At 40.0% G+C, this 9,148-nt stretch overlaps 1 pseudogene across 1 annotated transcript; it reads left to right on the forward strand.

The window, feature by feature from the left end:
* Nucleotides 1-642: 642 nt before the first annotated feature.
* LOC147825592 (ubiquitin carboxyl-terminal hydrolase CYLD pseudogene) lies at nt 643-8,849 on the forward strand (annotated as a pseudogene). The gene has a single exon (XR_015440329.1). The product of XR_015440329.1 is annotated as a ubiquitin carboxyl-terminal hydrolase CYLD pseudogene (transcript).
* The last annotated feature ends 299 nt before the right edge of the window (nt 8,850-9,148 follow it).

Here is a 9,148-nt window from a genome sequence, read left to right on the forward strand (position 1 = left end):
AATCCTCAGGTGCACTTCACAGTGCAAAACAGCAAAAAAACTCGAGGTGCTCCTCGAGTGCGGAGGAGGTGAGCTGTGTGGGTGCCAGCAGCACCACTCTCCCCCACCCCGGTGGCTGCTCTGAGACAGTATTGGGATCCACAGCACAGAGGTGCAGGGGGTCATAAAGGACACTGTTCTGAGCTCCAGAAGACAGAGCAGAAGTGAGCATCGGAGAGAGGGCCTCTCTCAAGCTCCTTGATGAAAATGGAAGCCCATTGGAAAAGTGAAGAAAATCTCTGCAATAAAGGCACCCCAGACCACTGTAGTTGCACACTGAATGAGGCAGGATGGTGTGTGACTGCAGTCCCAGCACGCTGGACAGCTGAGGTAAGGTCACATGGTGGAGTCCAGCCCGACCAATTTGGTGAGTTACTGAGACCCTTAGTGGGTATCTGGAGTAAAATGTCTGAGGATATAGTTCACTGAGGAGATGCAGAGTATAAGCCCCAGTAATGCAAAAGTGAAAAACTAACAGATAGATGAGAAATAGAAAAAAAATTCATAGATACTTAGATAAAAATAACAAAATAAGTGGCCACTGATTTATTTAGCATGAAGAAAAAGTGGCTGTCACGGGTGGAGACGGGGGAGAGTCCCCACAGTCCCGGGCCTGACTCTCCCAATGACACAGAAGGTTGTGGAAGAACCAGATAGAGACTGAAAGCATAGAAGCAAAGTTGTACTTTTATTGAGCAAGCATGCAAGAGTACGGCTGCCTTCTCACAGAGAGACAGGCAGGGGTGCCTGAAACAGAGCCACCATTGCAGGGGGGCTCAAGATGCTGGTTTTGTAGTAGTTGGGGGCCTATCCTGCCTCTGGGCTGAGGGCGCCCCTACTTGATTGGTTAATGATTAACTTAGCTCATTACTAGGGACAACAAGGAAGGGTTTTTTCAGGGGCCTTTTACATCTTAGGGCCAAGGTTCTTTTTCCTTTTGATCTTAGCAGACCAAGCTTTGCAGGGTACAGCATGAAGAGGAGGTGTATCCTCAGCAGACTGTCAGCTTTTTATGGGTAGTTAAGCCTGTTCCGCCAGCTATCTGAAGTCCTTTGGGGAGGGGCTCATCTCTCCCTGCCTAGGGGTCTCTATTCCTACAGGGCTATAGGCTTTTCTATTACATGGAGACTCAGGTTATGGAACCCCAAGACATGAGGTCACTTCCTTGGCAACATCTCCAAACAGAACTTGGAACCCTTGCTAACGGGTGTCACAATCTTGTAACTGCCATCTCCCAAGCTCACTTGGCCAGAGCCGGTCAACAGCGAACATGCTGAGCTGCTTCTCCACTTTGAGAGGCCGCAGCCTCAAGGCCCCAGGTAGAGAAAGTATCTGTGAAAGATTAAGAAGATGGCTGACTCCATCCAGATGCCACAGGCCATGCTGCAGCAGCCGCACGACTGTCACAGACACCCCAGGGATGGTCTCCCCGGAAGTGACCACCAGTGACCTACCAAAATCAAGGTACCCCGGTGAAGTCTCCCTAAGCAGAAATACCAATGGCACAGAAACTGGGAAGAGCATGGGGCAAGTATCACCAGGCCCAAAAACACCCAGTAGCTCTGGGAAGGCCTCCCCAGAGCCAGGCACAGGAAACCTAGAGAGTCAAAGTCCAGGGAGGGAGACCGAAGTCACAGCCACCATCCTCCGAGAGACACTGAGAAGCCTGGTGTCCATCCGTCCAGGCCTGGCCGGCACTATTGGAAACAACTTCATAGAGAGCCTTGCAGGATTCCGGCCAGTGTGGTCCCTGCAGACAGTCAGGCCACTCTCGTTCTCTGAGCTCTGCCTGCCTGTTTCCCTGGACAGCCAACCCATCTATGGGCCCTTCTTCCTAGGCACCTCCACCACCCACACCTCTACCCGATCAGACCTGATTTTGGGAAGGGACATCATGACAAGATCACTTGAGAATTCCATCCCCTTTGAGGGCCTGTGTGATAAAGATGGAGATGTGTGGTGTTTGGACAATAAACATCTTTTCACCACACACTGGGTAGAGGAGGGAGGAGACCCAGACACTGTGTCACCTCAGTTGGAGTTAGAAGAGGCCGTTAGGGTTTCTAAGCTAAAGAAAGATTCTGAGCTTTTAATTCATTCATCGCCTTGTATACCAGAACATCCTAAAGTGCCTTGTCCAGGAGAAGAGAAATCCATCCGCCACAGAGCTGCAGGCTGCTGGAGAAAGCTGTATTATGTGAATGGCCACACTTTTCAGGCCAAACACTTCAGCAGGAGAGCTCACTGTGCTGTCTGCACAGACTGTGTAGGGGGACTTGGCCACCAGATGTATAAGTGCACTGACTGTAAACTTGCAGTTCACAAGAAGTGCCGCAAACATATCTCAATTGAATGTGGGCAGTGTTCTTTACCATCAGAGCCCACGATGCCAGTCAAGCCATCACCCATGGCTTCAGACCCTGCACACACAGCAATCCCACATAACCTTTCAACTCGTGAGGCTTTAGAACAAGTTGATGAAGAGAATGAGGCGGGGAACACCGGGGAAAGTGGCAAAGCTTCATCTGGCTTAGGTGTTGAGGACATTGATTTGCTCCAAGTGATTGGCAGGGGAAGTTATGGGAAAGTACTGTTAGTCCAAGAGAAAGAATCAAATTGTATGTATGCAGTGAAAGCAGTGAAAAAGGATTTTCTAAACAAATACCCAAAAGATCGACTGGGTTGTCATCCTCACAGGGGCTTTGGTGATATTCAGGAGCATCCATTCTTCCAAAATGTGGACTGGGACATGATGGAACAAAAGCAGGTGGTGCCTCCATTTAAACCAAATATCTCAGGTAGCAGGTTCAAACTCCCCCCTTTGGAAATAAACTCCAGAGTTTCTTTGAAGGTTGGAAAAACTATAGAATCTGGAACAGTTATATTCTGTGATGTTTTGCCAGGAAAAGAGAGCTTAGGATATTTTGTTGGTGTGGACATGGATAACCCTATTGGCAACTGGGATGGAAAGTTCGATGGAGTACAGCTTTGTAGTTTTCCAAGTGTTGAAAGTACAATTCTCTTGCACATCAATGATATCATCCCAGATAGCATGACACAGGAAAGGAGGCCTCCCAAACTTGCCTTTATGTCACGAGGTGTTGGGGACAAAGGTTCATCCAGCCATAATAAACCAAAGGCTACAGAATCTACCTCTGACCCTGGAAATAGAAATAGATCTGAATTATTTTATACCTTAAATGGGTCACATGGCCTGGAAGTGGGCTCACTGGCTGAAGTGAAGGAGAATCCTCCTTTTTATGGGGTCATCCGCTGGATTGGTCAGCCACCGGGGCTCACTGAAGTTCTAGCTGGACTGGAACTGGAGGATGAATTTGCAGGCGGCACAGATGGAACCTTCAGGGGCACTCGATATTTCACATGTGCCCCAAAGATGGCGCTGTTCGTGAAACTGAAGAGCTGCAAGCCAGACTCTAGGTTTGCGTTCCTGCAGCCTGTCTCCAATCAGATTGAGTGTTGCAGATCCTTAGAATTTGGAGGCTATTTAAGTGAAGTGGTAGAAGAAAACATCCCACCAAAAACGGAAGAAGAAGGTTTGGAGATAATGATTGGAAAGAAGAAAGGGATCCAGGGTCATTACAATTCTTGTTACTTAGATTCAGCCTTATTTTGCTTATTTGCTTTTAGTTCTGTTCTGGACACTGTATTACTTAGACCCAAAGGCAAGAATGATGTAGAGTATTACAGTGAAACACAAGAACTACTAAGGACAGAAATTGTTAATCCTCTGAGAATATATGGATATGTATGTGCCACAAAAATTATGAAACTGAGGAAAATACTTGAAAAAGTTGAACCTGGATCAGGATTTACCTGTGAAGAAAAAGATCCTGAAGAATTCTTAAATATCCTGTTTCACCACATTTTAAGGGTAGAACCATTGTTAAAAATAAGATCAGCAGGTCAAAAAGTACAAGATTGTTACTTCCATCAAATTTTTATTGAAAAAAACAAGAAAATTGGAGTTCTTACAATTCAACAGTTATTAGAACGGTCGTTTATCTACAGTAACCTGAAATTTGCAGAGGTACCATCGTGTCTGATTATTCAGATGCCTCGATTTGGAAAAGACTTTAAATTATTTTAAAAAATTTTTCCTTCTTTGGAATTAAATATAACAGATTTACTTGAAGATACTCCCAGGCAGTGCCGGATCTGTGGAGGGCTCGCCATGTATGAGCATAGAGAGCAGTATGATGATGCAGACATCTCAGCTGGAAAGATCGAGCAGTTTTGTAAAACCTGCAACACTCAAGTCCACCTTCATCCCAAGAGGTTGAATCATAAATATAACCCAGTGTCACTCCCCAAAGATTTGCCTGACTGGGACCGGAGACATGGCTGCATCCCCTGCCAGAAGATGGAGTTGTTTGCTGTTCTCTACATAGAAATGAGCCATTACATTGCATTTGTGAAGTATGGGAAGGACGATTCTGCCTGGCTCTTCTTTGACTGTATGGCCGACTGGGATGGTGGTCAGAATGGCTTCAACATTCCCCAGGTGACGCCCTGCCCAGAAGTGGGCAAGTACCTGAAGATGTCTCCCAAGGGCCTACACTCCTTGGACTCCAGGAGAATCCCAGGCTGTGCTCGCCAACATCTTTGCGATGCATATATGTGCATGTATCAGAGTCCCACCATGAGCTTCTACAAATAATGAGTCATCCTAAGAGGTGAAGAGACTGAACACAAAAATCTCAGTGTTGCAATTGCCCAGAGCTGGCAGTTCTGGTGCCGGCAATGGGTATCTTTGTGTGGTGGCAATTCAGAAAAGGATTGCTGTGCTTCAAAACCAATTGCTTTTGTGTTACCAAAGTATTTAATAAGCATTTTGCACTCTAGAAAGTATGTTTGTGTTGGTTTTTTAAGAAGTCTAAATGAAGTTAATTAATACCTGAAGCTTTAAGTTAACTGCATTGATTATATGATATTTTTGGAAGCATAAAATTTTAACTGTGACAGTTTAAAACCTCTTTTAGGCCACTGAAAATATAAATAAATGTTTCTTCTTTCTGGAGAGAAAACCAAAACAAAACCCCTCAAATATCTCTGAGCGATTCGGTTTGGACAACTTTGATCCTGAATTTACTAATGAACCTGTCCAGCTGACCCCAGATGATAATGATGTCATGAGGGAGCTTGATGGATATGAATTTGCAGGTTTTGAGTACATCAATCATCTTATGATGTATGAAGAAGGGGTCTGATCCCCATTTTTCAACTATGCATTTTCCTTATGTTCCCATTTAATGCTTGGAAAAACTTGTTACCAGCCTAGATAGAATTAACCATTTCAGAGATGTCAGGAAGGTAATTTTAATTTATTGTTTTGAAGCTATATTTAGATGTACTACTTGATTCTTATAGTCTGTAGTAGAGAATATCGAACTTTTTGTTCATAGGTTAGATTTTTATGAACTGATTTAAATAACAATGAGGCAATCGCTTTTAACCACACTTGTATGTACATTCCATTTGTTGAGTGGGACATAATGCCTAATATTTTTTCTTTTTACTTATGATACAAGAAAACAATTTGTCTTTTCAGTAAAATATCTTACCTATGCTAGTTTCTCTCCAACTACACTTTTGAAACTGACCACCTTTTGGTGCCGATTTATGTAATCTTTAGGAAAATCCAAAAAATACCAACAATTGTGAATAAAAAACATATACTTGTATCTTTTTTATATGAAGAAAATACAATATATGACCACAAGCTTTGGAAAGGTAATAGTTCTCATGAAATGAGGCATCTGAAAAAGATTAAAAGATAATTTATTAAATGTTTATAGGGCTGGGGATTTAGCTCAGTGGTTTTGCTGCCTGCTGCGCAATTGCAAGGACCCGAGTTCAATCCCTGGTACCAAAAAAAAAAAAAAAGTTTATAAATTTTAAATTGTTCTAAATTTAAAACTAGATCATTAAAATTAAATTAAACTCAGATTGTACCATTATAACTTATTTACATTTAGATGATGATGGTTACCTTTCCCATCCTTGGCATAAAAATGATACTAAAACAGAAAGATGATATATAGCATCCTAATTTTACTTAATGATCTAGTTTTAAATTCAGAATGATTTAAAATTTATAAACATTTAAGAAATTATCGTGGTTTTTTTTTGGTACCGGGGATCGAACTCAGGTCCTTGCGCTTCTGCAGCAGGTGGTGAAACCACTGAGCTAAATCCCAGGCCCTAAGAAATTATTTTTTAACCATTTTTAGATGCCCCAAAGCTTGTACTCATGTATTGTCTTTTCTTCATATAATTTAGTTTGAAACTAATGAAAACATCAAAGGAAAATGTTTATAGACATTCTCCTCTTCATTTCCAAGGTGTGTATGTTTCTCTTAATGCCTGGAACTTGTTTTAAAACAAAAAGCAGAATTTATTCACAACATAAACTTATAGAGAATTCTAACATGTCAGATATATGTTTAGGATCTTGCTTTTAAGTGTTGCTCTTTTCCATAGGGCATTTCAGAGTGTAGAATAATCACCCAGGGTGTTTGTTTACCATGTTTATTATTGAGCCCACATTAGAACTCTTTTGGACTTTTGAACCTCATTTTGAGAAACACTTTCTTCAAGATATTCTTTTGTCCTCCAGTTAAATAGTAGAAAGTGTGTTTAAGATGTTACAAGCAGAAATTTACAACTTTATGAACATTTTTGAACAAATTTTACATGAATGACTTCATTAGATACCTTCCTTGTTCCCCTCAACAAAATCTTATCAGTTTTCTGCCAATGATATCCAAATGATGAGCATTTTTCTTTGTTGAGGCTTTCATCATTATTCAGGGTGGTCTTTTGCTTTTCAGTTTTTTAAGTAATAAGATTAACTGTACATTTTATAGAGAACTGCATTACAAATACATTTTCAATTATTTTTGTAGTATTGAAGTGTTATGTCAGTTCTTTTCACGTCATACAGAAATTGTCTCAAAATCCTCTTTAGGGGACTAAGTCACTTTATAGTCCGAATGGATGACATTCTGGTGTTCTAAAAAAATTAATTTGCATAATCCTGTAGTCAGATCATTTTATGCATACGCAGCTTGGGTTAAATTTCAAGTACTGTGTTCAGCACTGGTATATTTACTGTATACATTTGTTTGGTTTTGATTTCTGTCATGTAGAACACTCTTGGTCATCATAATGTAATCTGTGTTGTGTTCTCCTTTTTTCGTGTTACAGCCTTTAAAAAAACATTTAATGTAAAATCAAAACAAAAAAAAAAAAGAAAAAAACCAAATCCTTAACTTATATTTTGACCTTAACATGTAGCAAGTATATACATTTGGAAACTTTTGATCATTATCCATATTTTGCCATGTATGAAATCTTGATGTAATGCAATTATCATTATATTAAAAAACAGTAATGTGTCGGTCTCTGGGCTTTTTTTACGTTTTTGTCTACATTAAATAGTCCAAAGTCTAGTCAAATCGGTGATAAATGACCATGTCAGCTTTAATATCCTATTTTGTCTCTTATGCAACATGGAGAACACAAACTGTGATGAAACTGGAGTGGAAATCTATGCAAGGACTGCAGACAACAGAAGAATTGAAAATTCAAATGAACAGCACAAATAGTTGGAGTACAATTGGAAGTGTAAAAAGAACAATTCATTATAGGAAGGCCAAACAATCAATCCAGAGGGAGAGGTCACAGAAACAAAAATAATGGTAGTCATGAGGACAGCTATAAAAATGTAAGGCATACCTCTATTTTACAACCAAGGCAATGAAATTCAGAAATACTTGATAGCTGAACAAGCTGATTTTCATAACAATAACCAATTTCAATGTAGGTGACAATACACCATCTAATGAACGATTTCACTTTCCTGAATATTAAACACGCTTACATTTTGGATTAAATACTTTGGTATATTAAAGCATATTAATTCACAAATATTTACATCATAATTCTGTTCTTCATTTATTAGTGTTTAACAGTTTTTTAACTGTTTTCTCCATAATTGTTGCACTTAAGAAGATGCTGCAAACCATTCTGATAAATTTGTTTTCATATGCTTCTGCTTGTTGATCCATGTATATGCAGCCTTATGGTATCACCTGAAACAAATGAGGTTAATATCAAAATGTAATAATTTTATAATTAGATTATGCCATTAGTCAAGAATTTTAAAACCTTAATGTTGAAAAATGCTGATTTTCTATACCTTTCTTCACTTAGAGAATGTGCCCATATAGTTGGAAAATAATCTGAAAGCATTGTAGAGTAGTTCTAATTTTTAAACATACAGTAGTCTCTTGATTTCTCAAAATACTATATGGAAATTATATTTATCAAATAGCTATTAGTAATTATTGATGAAGTATTGTTCACTTGTTGAAGAGTAAATGAAAATATAAAAGTGAAGCTTTTTTATATTTGCACTTTATTTGTATGTAAAGGGAATTCTAGGCTCATGCCTTTCTTCGTATTATATTAAAAAATGCCACAGATGTCTTTGAATTTGGAAGTTTTTACATGGTGACCTATTTAGAAAGTGGCATACCAACCCAGAAATCTATTTTTTCCACAAAAGAAAAAAAATAAACAATTAGTGTGATTCAACAATTCTATGGAAACTTTCATACATTCAGCAAGGACTGTACCACTCACTGACTGACAGGAAGAATCACAGACAATAAAGTCTCTGTACTTTGTTACACAGAGACAGAAATTTAATAGTGATCCAGTAACTGGATAAAAAGTTTAAGGTAAGTGTAGTAAGAAAGTAGTAATGAAATATGTTACATAGTAAATATTTAAGGTATAAGATTCTGTAGCTTCACTTAGGAAGATTCTCCTTTTTTTTTTGTTTTGTTTTTCGTCTATTTGCGTCTCAATTGAAAAGTGGCAGCCTGGGCGACAGGTCTGCGGTTTTCACAGTGTAAAACGGATTAAAGCAAAAGCCCCTGCCCTCCTCGGCTTTCCCCTGCGGTTGGCAACCCCCGGGCGGGTCTGACCCCGCGGATCCGGCCCAGCGCTTCCCCGAGCTGCGCAGCCCACGGGTGGGCCCGGCTCGGGAGGAAAAACCCACGCTCCCGGGCGCCGAGGAGAA

This window comes from Heterocephalus glaber, unplaced genomic scaffold (assembly GCF_053883595.1).
Source record: "Heterocephalus glaber isolate CG9 unplaced genomic scaffold, H.glaber_assembly_v1.0 deba00001497, whole genome shotgun sequence".
Taxonomy (NCBI): Eukaryota; Metazoa; Chordata; class Mammalia; order Rodentia; family Bathyergidae; genus Heterocephalus; species Heterocephalus glaber.